Source organism: Triturus cristatus, chromosome 12 (genome assembly GCF_964204655.1).
Source record: "Triturus cristatus chromosome 12, aTriCri1.1, whole genome shotgun sequence".
Taxonomy (NCBI): Eukaryota; Metazoa; Chordata; class Amphibia; order Caudata; family Salamandridae; genus Triturus; species Triturus cristatus.
Window position 1 is genome coordinate 582,093,208 of NC_140595.1, and position 12,039 is coordinate 582,105,246.

Sequence of the window (12,039 nt, forward strand, 5' to 3'; positions counted from 1 at the left end):
GGTGCAAGTGCACCTCTGTGCCGATACTTTTTGTTCACTTGCCCAATGAATGCCCTTATTTGCAGGCCTTTTCAGGGAGGTTAGCTTCTACCTTCCCTTGAAGAGATTTGTATGCCCTTGGTGACTTATGTGGCAGTATAAATTAAACTTATGTAAGGTCAGGAGGAGCTGCAAGAACCTGTGCTTCCCCACTATTTAACTACACCCGTGTCATCTTCTTACTAGGCTCTCTGCCATATTTATTTCCAATTCTCATTGTGAATAATTTACCCCGCTGAAGCTTAGTGCATCCCAAAGTGAGTTGACTCTTTGAAAACTTGATGAATAGTATGAACGTGTGCATGTTAAGATCATTTTTGTACTCCAACTAGCAAGAGCATCTGTCCATTCTGTTAAGCTGCATCTGTATAACTTTAAATTCTCGCTGACTTCATTTTGTTGCGTTTTTGTTTGTTTTTTAAACTTTTGCAGCAGATGTTTCTGTGGGTTTGTCATATTCAATCGTACTTGGAGTGAACTAGCTTGGAGTACGTATGTTACAATTTGGAATAGGTTTGGTAAAGTTTGCTGGTAACTTTGCTGCCATTCGAATTATTTGCTAAAGTGTTTGACTAAATTTGTTGAATGCTTTTCCATCCACCTAGGACTGTTTCGAGTTTCATAAAGATCGGTCAATCTTGGACAAACTTACAAGAGGTGATCTAGAAGTAGCATTTATATTTTACCTTCTACAAGACGTTCAACTCTCAACTACAGTAGAAATTGCCGAGCTCAACACCAAAAGATGTGACAATGATGATATGCTTTTCACCAGTGATTTTACGGATGATGTCACCAGGTGGGAGGTCATAAACTCCGCAATGGGGAGAATTATGGTTGCGTTGCTCACAACTTCAAGTGTTGCATAAGTAGACTGAATAAGAGTAACTTAACATGAGAGCCATTTAGAAAGAACTACACTGCCATACTATATTCACTTCTACTGAATTAGACTAAAGATATTATAAAATAAAACCTGTATTTTTTTATTTTTTTTATATAGCACACCTCTTGTGCCTACAAGAACATGCATTCACAGGAGGAATACAGTCAGTGACGAATAGGAAGACACACTTTCCAGATCAAAACTATATACACACATAAATACACATGAAGCAACAGTATAGGCCGTTAAACAATCTTCTTATTTCATATTGGGAAGAGTACACTATGCGTATAGGGGTCCACAGGAGGTACAAACAAAAGACTGACAAGCTGGGACATAAAAAACAAGCAAGCAAATGAAAGCGACAGGAAAGCCAAACAATGGTAAGCAATAGGCGGGTTCCAGGCCCCTATATATTCTTGTTATGCCACAATATGTCTCGCAAGAGACAGCGAGCAGCGGTCTAGTAGGCTTGACCAAAAAATGCAGTGCCCTTTCTGTCTTTAGCATTAGTGGCTTAACTGAACAGTATGCCAATAGGCAGCAGGATGCCAACTCTGGCAACTCAGCACTGCTCATTGGGACCAGTAGAGGCTCCTGGCCTGCGGAAGAGCTTAGTAATACATTTGCTGCCTCTTTATATGTAAGAGTTTGAATCCGCGGCCAAGTCCTCTTGTCCCAGATTCAGAAAGTGGGATTCACAAATAATATAAGCAAATGTTTAGAGAGACCAGTAATACAAAGAGTTCTACAAAAAGAAAAGCCCTGCAGTGATCAAGCGTAGTAAAATCATATGCACTTGTACCTCCTGTACAGTTCTTACCTTCAGTGAACTTTGCACAGTACATACTTTTGAAACTTAACATAACTTGATGGCTTCTGCAGAAGTGAGGCCTCTAATAAGCTTCATTGCCCGGGGCACAAGTGAAACGTAACAAAAATCTGGAAGAACTGGATGGAGCTACAAACAACGCGGACACCATTTTATGAAGTTGTTTATTGAAGGTACCCCACAAACACTGAAAACTGGGGAAACTGCTGTTGCTGAACAGGTTTATACTGCTGCCAAAATGAGTTTGATTTACTTGGCTTTGCAGATACTGACTGTCCTTGGGCAGTACCCTATGTATAAACCTAAAGTCCCACACCTAAATTGTCAATATGCAAAATTTATCAAGTCCCTTGCGGTCACAAATGCACCATTTAGATAGCATAACATCAGGCACGTAATAACAAAAAACATAATGAAGAAAATATGCTGAAACAAGAAAATACAATAACTGGCATTTTCGGAAATAGATGGCAGTATTAGATTGCGTGTAATTAGATTGCGGTGGATCACATTGAAGTAATCACAATCTGATTACCTGTATATAGCGATGTTTGATCTTGTGGTACCTTAATGTTGCAGATTAGGTGATCTAATATTATATATCAACAAACACGCATCCAACGCCGTTCAGAGCGCCAACAGATACAACGGACTCCAGAGTTAAGCTGTGCCAAAATTTTTAGAAGTTTATTCTGCGCTTGTGCTGCCCATGACGCGTTTCGGCCAAACAGTAGCTTTGCTCACATATATATATATTCACCGAAAAAAAACATAGGTTTCAGGGACGTTATAGTTAGTTGGACATTTCACTCGTACAAAACCAGAGAAATTCTGCTGTTATAGTTAGTTCAGCTAACTATAACTCGCGCCCCCGCAATGCACTGCTGATGACGTCACATATTACATCATTCATGACATGGTCAGTGACATCACTGATGACATCTCAAATGACATCACTGATTACATCACTGATGACATCAGCCAGTGACTGTGTGTTTCTATAAAGTTGAAAGTGTTTTATATATATGCCAAGGTGTATTGAAGAATGAGTGGGTGTATAAGTGTCTGGATGGAGGATTTAGTAGGTGCATGACTGACTGTATAAGTGAGTGATTAAATGTGTCTTACTGAATGCATGGGTTAGTGACTAAACTGTGTGAATGTCTGTATCAGTCTGTCTGTTGTTGTGTAAGCTGCTGCATGGGTTGGTCAGTAGCTACATGAGTGTCTATATGGGTTAATGAATATGCTACTTACCAGTATGCATCTGTTCTTGGCATGTAGGGCTGCTGACATTCATATCTGTGCATAGATCGCCGCCTAGTGTTGGGTCCGGATGTTTGCACGTTGTTGTCCTGGAAGAGTCTTCGAAGTATCACGAGATAGGGGACTCCTCCCCTGGACCACAGTGCGCATGGGCATCCTCTCCATCCTTAGATTGTTTTTCGCCATTGTGGCAGTGATGGAGTAGATACAGGCAGGAAGTGATGACCATGCTATACAGTAATTCTGAGAGCTGCAGCTGCTACAGGTGCCGGGGAGGAGGGTGGGCGATATGAATGTCAGCAGCCCTACATGCCAAGAACAGATGCATACTGGTAAGTAGCATATTCAGTTTGAGGCATGTGGGCTGCTGAATTCATATCTGTGCATAGAATACATAGCAGTACCTCCTATTAGCGGCGGCTACCCGTGCCAGCTGCAGCAGTCTGAAAAAGAGTTTTGAGAACAGCCTGTCCTACAGCTGCCTGCTGTTTTGAGTGTACATCTACGCAGTAGTGTTTGGTAAATGTATGTATAGTGGACCATGTGGCTGCTCTACAGATTTCCTGTAAAGGAATGTTTCCTAGGAAAGCCATGGACGCCCCTAACTTTCGTGTTGAGTGGGCTCGTGGGGGAATCGTTAATGTGCGTTTAGTTTTTTGATAGCAAATTTGAATACATTTAACGATCCATCTGGCTATCCCTGCTTTGGAAATGGCGTTGCCCTTGTGTTGTGGAGAAAAGGCAACGAAAAGTTGTTTTGTTTTCATAAAGTCCTTAGTTCTGTCTATATAGTACATGAGGGCCCTCTTTACATCTAGTGTATGGAGCATTCTCTCTGCGACATTTTGTGGACTTGGAAAGAAAACAGGCAGTTCAATAGTTTGATTCATGTGGAACTGCGATATCACTTTGGGCATGAATTTGGGGTTGGTACGTAGTACAACTCTGTTTGCGTGAACCTGTATGAATGGCTCTTGAATGGTTAGTGCCTGGAGTTCACTAACTCTTCTTAACGAAGTGATTGCCACTAAGAAAGCTACTTTCCAGGTGAGGAATTGAATCTCACATGAATGGAGAGGTTCAAAGGGTGGACCCATTAATCTGGTGAGGACCACATTGAGGTTCCACACCGGTGCCGGTGGGTGTCTTGGGGGAATTACTCGTTTGAGTCCCTCCAGGAAGGCTTTGATGGCAGGCACTCTGAATAAAGAGAGGTGCTGCCTGTTTTGAAGATAGGCTGCTATCGCAGTTAAATGGATACGTATTGAATTGTATGCCAGATTGCATCGGTATAAGTGTAAGAGGTAACAGATGATGTTTTGAATGGATGCGTCTAGCGGGTTAATGTCATTGTTGTTGCAGTAAATGACAAACCTCTTCCATTTAGCCGCATAGCAAGCTCTGGTAGTGGGTCTTCTGACCTCCTTGATGATATCCATACAGTCAGGTGGCAGGTTTAGGTAGCCAAACTCTAAGACTTCAGGAGCCAGATTGCCAGGTTCAGCTGTTGCGGATCTGGGTGCTGAATTTCGCCATGGTTCTGCGTTAAAAGTGCGGGTTTGATCCGCAGCCTTTGATGCGGCACCACAGAAAGTTCTAGAAAGGTGGTGTACCATGGTTGGCGCGCCCATGTGGGAGCAACTAGGATGAGTGTCAGTGAGTGTTGTCGCAGTTTGCGTGCCACTAGCGGTATCAATGGCACTGGGGGAAAAGCGTACGCAAATCTGCCGGACCAGTTCATCCATATCGCATTGCCCTGTGACTGCGGATGTGGGAACCTGGCGGCAAAGCTTTGGCATTTTGCGTTTTCGTTTGTGGCGAATAGGTCTATCTCTGGATGACCCCACTGTTGGAAGTACGGTTGGAGTACTGACGGATGTAGCTCCCACTCGTGCATCTGGTGGCTGTGTCTGCTGAGCAGATCCGCCATCTGGTTGTCCTTGCCGGGGAGGTGTTCCGCCATGAGGAATATGTTCCTCTGAATGGCCCACTTCCACATGCTCTGAGCCAGATGAGACAACTGTGGAGAGTGTGTTCCTCCCTGCTTCTGTATGTAGTACATGGCAGTCATGTTGTCCGTCCGGATCAACACGACTTTGTTGCACAAGTGTACTTTGAATGCCTTCATGGCTAGGAAGATTGCCATCAGTTCCAGAACGTTGACGTGCATCTTCTTTTGTTGTGTCGTCCATAGTCCCTGCACTGTGTAAGTGAGTACATGAGCTCCCCAACCCTGGAGAGAGGCGTCCGCTGTCAGTATTATTTGTGGAACAGGCTCGTCTAACGGTCGGCCCTTGCAAAGGTTTTGTGGATTCCACCAATGCAGAGAGTTGTATGCCCGACCGCTCACCAACACTAGGTCTTTTAATTGCCCGTGAGCCTGATTCCATTCACGTGCCAAGCAGTCCTGAAGCGGGCGCATGTGTAGTCTTGCGTGCGGGACTATGAAAATGCAGGAGGCCATCATGCCTATCAACTGCATGAACACTCGCTCAGGAAGGGAGTGTTGAGGTTTGAACTTTGAGATCAGCAATTGCATGCTGTTGATCCTCACTAAATTTGGCTGAGCTGTGGCTGCCAGAGTGTTTATGGTCGTGCCCAGGTACTGTCGTACGTGTGCGGGTTGGAGATGTGATTTTGGGTAATTTAGTGAGAATCCCAGACTGTGAAGGTGGTGAATGGTGAGGGACATGTGGCTGGCACATTGCTGGGCTGACTTTGCCTGAACAAGCCAGTCGTCCAGGTAAGGGTAGACGTGAATGTGTTGTCTCCGTAGATGTGCAGCCACCGTAGCTAGGCACTTGGTGAAAACCCTGGGTGCTGTTGTCACTCCGAAGGGGAGAACTTTGAATTGATAGTGATGGTCCTGAATAGTGAACCTGAGATATTTCCTGTGTGATGGGTGTATGGAAATACGCATCTTTGAGGTCTAGTGTGGCTAGGAAGTCTCCCTGACTGAGCAGCGGGAGAACCTTCTGTAGGGTGAGCATATGGAAATGCTCTGAGAGAATGTAGTGGTTGAGGGGTCTCAGGTCTAGTATAGGTTGAGCGACCCGTCCTTTTTTGGGATTAAGAAGTACAGAGAGTACATCCCTGTCCCCTGCTGGTCGATGGGCACGACCTCTATTGCACCTTTTTGCAGCATACTTAGCACTTCCTGCTGCAATAATGCCAAGTGCTCTACGGACATAGGACGGTGCTTTGGCGGTATGTTGGGTGGAGTGGATGTTAATTCGAGACAGTAACCGTGCTGGATAATGTCCCTGACCCACCTATCTGTGGTGATGGTTTTCCACGTGGACAGGAACCGCTGGAGTCTCCCCCCGACAGGTGTTCTGTGGTCGGGGGGAAGGGAGAGGGCGTCACTGTTTGTTTTTGGGTGAGGACCTGGTGTTACCGTAACCACGTCCTCTGCCCTTGGTGCTGGAGCCACGATATCCACCTCTGTTGGTTTTATCGTAGGTACTCTGTGTGTTCCCTTTAGTGTATTGCTGCTGTGACCCCTGACCTCTAGCTGCTCCTCTATTCCCGGGGCGACGAAAGGAGCCACTGCGAAACTGCTGCGTCTGCAGAGCCCCCATTGATTTGGCAGTGTCAGTGTCTTTCTTAATTTTCTCGAGGGTAGTGTCAACTTCAGGGCCGAATAAGTAGTCGGGGTTGACTGGTTGATTTAAGATGTTGTTCTGAATCTCCGGCTTGAAGCCTGAGATTCTCAACCATGCGTGTCGTCTCAACATGACGCTTGTGTTGATTGCCCTCGCCGCTGTGTCGGCAGCATCCAGGGCGCACTTGATGGATGCATTGGTAAGGAGTTGTCCCTCTCTGATGAGGAGCTCCGCTGCCTCTTTATATTCATCTGGCAAATGTTGGAGTAGTGATTCTAGTGTGTCGTAGTGGGAACGATCATGACGGGCCAGGAGTGCCTGTGTGTTGGCTATGCGCCAGATGTTTGCTGCTTGCGCTGCAATCCTTTTGCCTGATGTCTCCAGCACTTTGGACTCCTTGTCTGGGGGGAGGAGCATCACCTGTTGTCTGCGAATGGGCTCGTTTGCGAGCGTTAGCAACTACCATGGAGTCCAAAGGTAACTGACCCCTAATGTACATAGGGTCTCCGGGTGCAGGCTTGTATTTTTTTTCAATCCTGGGGTTTAGCACCCGTGCCCTGGTTGTTTCCTTAAAAATGTCTTTTGCAGGTTTGAGAACTCCTTTCAACATGGGCAGAGTTTTTACAGTTCTTTCGGAAGAGGCGAAAGTGTCCACTAAGAAGTCTTCTTCGACTGTGTCAGAATGGAGTTGTACTCCATGGTTGGCAGCAGCCCGTTCTATGAGGGCATTGAAGGCAGAAGTGTCCTCTGTGGGAGATGTCTTTGTGCTGTAAAGCTGCGTGTCATGGGTATCTGGTGCGGTACCCTGGTCTGTAGGGTCATCCCATGCCTGATCTGGGTATTGCAGATGCTCATCAGGATCAACATCCCCAGGGTAGGTGGTATCATCCCCCATATAGTCCTCAACTGCGTCTGTCTCTGAAGGCGTAGGAGAAAAGGACTGGGGATCCTGATGGGAGGGTTGTAAGCGTTCATGAAGCACTGGCTCCGACCCTGCTGGCAATTTGTGCTTGAGAGGGATTCTGTAGGAGTCCAATCCCCTCTCTGGCGTGATTTTCCGCTTGCGGAGCATCAGTCTACCAGTGTGGAGGGCTTCGAGGCCTTCGAGCCGATTACAGCCAGTTTCACTTTTGGTTTCGGTGGAACTGGAGCGTCGATTGGTTTCGGTTTCGCTGAAGGGAATCCAGTCGTTTTCGGTAATAATGGCTCGTGCGGAATGTTCGAGGCCGGGCCTGAAGGCGGGGCCGAAGAACTTTGAGATTGATCTCGGGTAAGGCCCGGAGGCGATCCCTCGACCTGAGCCTTATGATGACGCATTTTGTCGGCCTCCGTATCGACGGGTGGGCCTAGCTCCTCGCTAGAGCTATCTTCTTCGGCCCCAAAGGCCTCATCGTAGTCTCCTACCTCGTCGATGACTTCTTCCCTTTGAAAAATCACCTCATCGTCGTCTTCCGATCGGGAGTCGTGTTCGGAAGCGGGGCTGGAGTCTACTTCTTCCACGCTCTCGGCGTCCTCGTCTTCGGTGCTGAAGATGTTGGCCGGGGCAGGCGCCGATTGCTGCGCTTCTAATCTCGCCGCCCGTCGATTCCGGAGAGTCTTCTTCGATCGGAATCGGGCACAGGCCATACATTTCGACTCATCGTGATCCGGTGAGAGACATTTGTTGCATACCGGGTGGACGTCTATGTGTGGGTATTTTGCGTGGCATAAAGGACACCGTTTGAATGGAGTCCTCGCTTCCATCGTCGATGGAAGTTCGATGTTCGGACCAAACGGATCCGAAAAGCTGGAAGAAGGTTCTAAAGTATTAAAGAAACTAGTCGATACCGAACGGGAACAGTACCGACGATAACTAAAGGCCTTTTGGCCTTAATCTGAATTTTCCTAACTTGAGCTAAGATAAGCACATCCGAACCCAATGGCGGAAAAAAACAATCTGAGGATGGAGAGGATGCCCATGCGCACTGTGGTCCAGGGGAGGAGTCACCTATCTCGTGATACTTCGAAGACTCTTCCAGGACAACAACGTGCAAACATCCGGACCCAACACTAGGCGGCGATCTATGCACAGATATGAATTCAGCAGCCCACATGCCTCGAACCGATTGGTTGCCTGAATATTTGTATGGGTGCCTGAGTGTGAGTGTGGGTGGGTGGGTGGGAGGTGTGCGACTCTGTGCATAGATGTGTAAGTGGTTGATTCACTGGGTATATGGGTTCAAGAGTGCATGTGGAACCAGATGTGTGGGTGAGTGTGTATGGGCGAGTTGGTGAGTGGATGGATGGATGGATGTCTTAGTAGTACATGTCCAAGTAACTATATATGTAAAAGGCAATCTATGTGAGAGTTGGAGTATATAAATGACTATACGTGAGAGTCAGTGATTGTGAGAGTGGCTGTATGGATGAGTGTGTATTTGTAACAGTGATTGTATAAGAGAGTAAGTATGAGTTAGTATCTGTATGAATAAGTGATGTGGTGTGTGTATAACTGTATAGGTGAGTAAATGGAAGTGTGATTGATTCTTTGCATGACTGACTAGGTGTGTGAGTAACTCTGGATGAGTGGTGGTGTGTGAGTGTCTGTATAAGTGTATGAGTGCATATGATAGTGTTGTATTGATGAGTGATTGCATGTATGACTGATTGTATGGGTGAATGAGTGGATGTGTGTGTAGACCTAGGAATCAGTGACTGCCTTTGTAGTAAATGGTGTTGGTGTGTCTATAGTTTCGAAAATGGTAGTCTGTATTTTAGAGTGGGTTTATCAAAGGTTATATTAGGGTGTGAGGAGGTGCATCAGATTTTCACGTGGAGGATGTCATCAGTAATGTCATCAGTGAGGTCATCAGTAATGTCATCAGTAATGTCACTGACCATGTCATGAATGATGGAATATGTGACGTCATCAGCAGTGCATTGCGGGGACGCGAGTTATAGTTAGTTGAACTAACTATAACGGCGGAATTTCTCTGGTTTTGTACGAGTGGAATGTCCAACTAACTATAATGTCCCTGAAACCTATGGTTTTTTCAGTGAATTTCTAAGGTTTTTAAATGCTAATTTCTAACTATAATGTGCCTGAAACCTATGTTTTTTTCAGTGAATTTCAAAGGTTTTTTAAATGCTAATTTCTAACTATAATGTGCCTGAAACCTATGGTTGTTTCAGTAACTTTTAAAGGTTTGCAGAGTGGTGTAAAAAGGGGCGTGGCCTTGGACCACCTCTCTGCAACCCAGCTCTGTGGCGTTTAGTGGAGGTACCTGGTGGGCTAGTTGGCCCCCAGGGACCTACAGTATTGAAGGGGACTTAATCCCCCAATTTACAATGCGCCAGGGGGTGTGTTTGCACACTTGTTATATCAGGCCCCACCCCTCCCTGCACCTCTGTGCAAACGCGCCGCCTGGCGCGTTGTAAGTTGGGGGATTAAGTCCCCTTGAATCCTGAGGGTCCCTGGGGGCCAACTAGCCCACCAGGTACCTCCAGTAAACCCCACGGAGCAGTGTTGCAGAGAGGTGTAAAAAGGGGCATGGCCTCAGACCACCTCTCTGCAATTCAGCTCTGTGGTACATACTGGAGGTACCTGGTGGGCTAGTTGGCTCTCAAGGACCCTTAGTATTCAAGGAGAATTGTTTCCCCAACTTACAACACGTTTGCAAAGCAGTGCAGGGAGGGGGCGGGGCCTCTTGCGAGATGCCAGCTTTTTTTCTTTATTTTATTTTTTTAGAAGGGGGGCTGTGTGGCCCCCCTTCTTTAACTATTTTTCTTGCCCTGGGGACCCCATCCCTGAGGGCCTAACCTCTTATATAAAAAATGAAAACGGGAAGGGGGCCACGTGGCCCCCCCTCCCGGGGCCAATTTTGGCCTGCCTTTCCTTTTTTTTTTTTTCACAGGGGAGGTGGGCCACAGGCTCCCCGCCTCCTGTGGGAGCCAGCATTGCATTTCCACAAGGGGAGCTGCTGACATGCAACTCCCCTTGTGGAAAAGCAATGCTGCCTTGCTTAATTGAAGCGAGAACAGGTTTCCCTGCTCTCGCTTCAATGAAGCAAAGCAGAGTTTGCTATGGCAGGACGGGAGCCGTGCTCCCGCCCTCCCATAGCAAACAGCAATGTCCCGGGGGTGGGCAGCCTGGGACATTGCAGGAGCCGGCCCTTGGGGGTGGCAGTCCCGCGGGATCCGTGACCCCAACGTGAATTCTGCCGAAATTATTTTTTTTAAATGCTTTTTTAGGCCCTGCGGGTCCCTGTGGGACCCGCTGAGCAGGCCGAGGCCGTCAGGATGTTTCTACCCTGCCCCCTTTTCTTCTTCTTTAACCTCTTTTTCACTGATTTCTTGTGACTCGGTTCTACCAAGTCTCAAGATGGCTGCCAACACTTCCTGGTTTGGAGTGTTGGCAGCCAATCAGAGTGAAGCTCGTGCCGGGAGGGTTTGCGAACCCTCCTCGGTGCTCAGATATCGATATTGTATCTTTTCCTAATTTCTCTGAAACTACTGAACGGATTTACACCATTTGACAAAAAGGGCTCTTTCTGAACCAAGGGCTACCTTTTTGCCAAATTTGGTGTAATTCCGTTCAGCAGTTCGGGCTGTAGCTTTGTCTAAAGTTTCCTATGGAAATTAACATGGGAAAAAAGTGTTTTGGGACCCCGCTTGACGAATCACCCTGAAACTTTCAAGACAGGAGCTGACCGGAGCGCCCCACTAGTTTTGAAAATTTCGTGAAGATTCGTCAAATGACGCCTAAGTTATTGTGAAAACAAAAAACGCGTTTTGAATAGAAACGAGGTCCTAACTATAACTACCTACTGGCAACCGCCAGTAGAGTGTGTATGTATATATATATATATATATATATATATATATATATATATATATATATCTCATCAGGTCTACAAGTATCCAGCACTACTGAGACACCGTTCAAACCCAGATCCATATTCATGCCCATGATGTCCAAGGATGGATTGGACATTTTTGCTGAAAATGTCACCAAAGATCTTAAGGAACTGGCACACAGAAGTAGTAGAGATTTTGTGAGCACTAATCGTAACAAAATGACAAAGTACAATGAGCTAATCGACAAGATCAAACAGAGACAAGATGTGGTAGTCCGTTGGTCCGATAACGGAGGAAATGTTGTCCTGTGGCCCTTGGAGCAGTACAACAAAGAAGCCCACAAACAACTATAAGCCAAAGAGTGTTACAGCCGTGTGAGCCCGAATATCATCGTAGGAATCAAAGAAAGATTTCACAAAGCGCTCTATGACTGGAAAAGTGCAGGCCTACTCACAAAACAAGAGTTTGAGTATCTTAAATGTGACTACCCCATACTACCCCAACTCTACCTCATCCCCAAAATCCATAAGAACCCAGTGGAACCACCAGGGAGACCCATAATTGCTGCAATAGGA

General features: G+C 46.4%; 1 protein-coding gene across 1 annotated transcript in view; it reads right to left on the minus strand.

Moving 5' to 3' along the window:
* Positions 1 to 12,039, minus strand: part of PHLPP2 (PH domain and leucine rich repeat protein phosphatase 2) — a 717,402-nt gene that overhangs the window by 630,738 nt on the left and 74,625 nt on the right. The gene's annotated exons all lie outside the window — the stretch shown is intronic.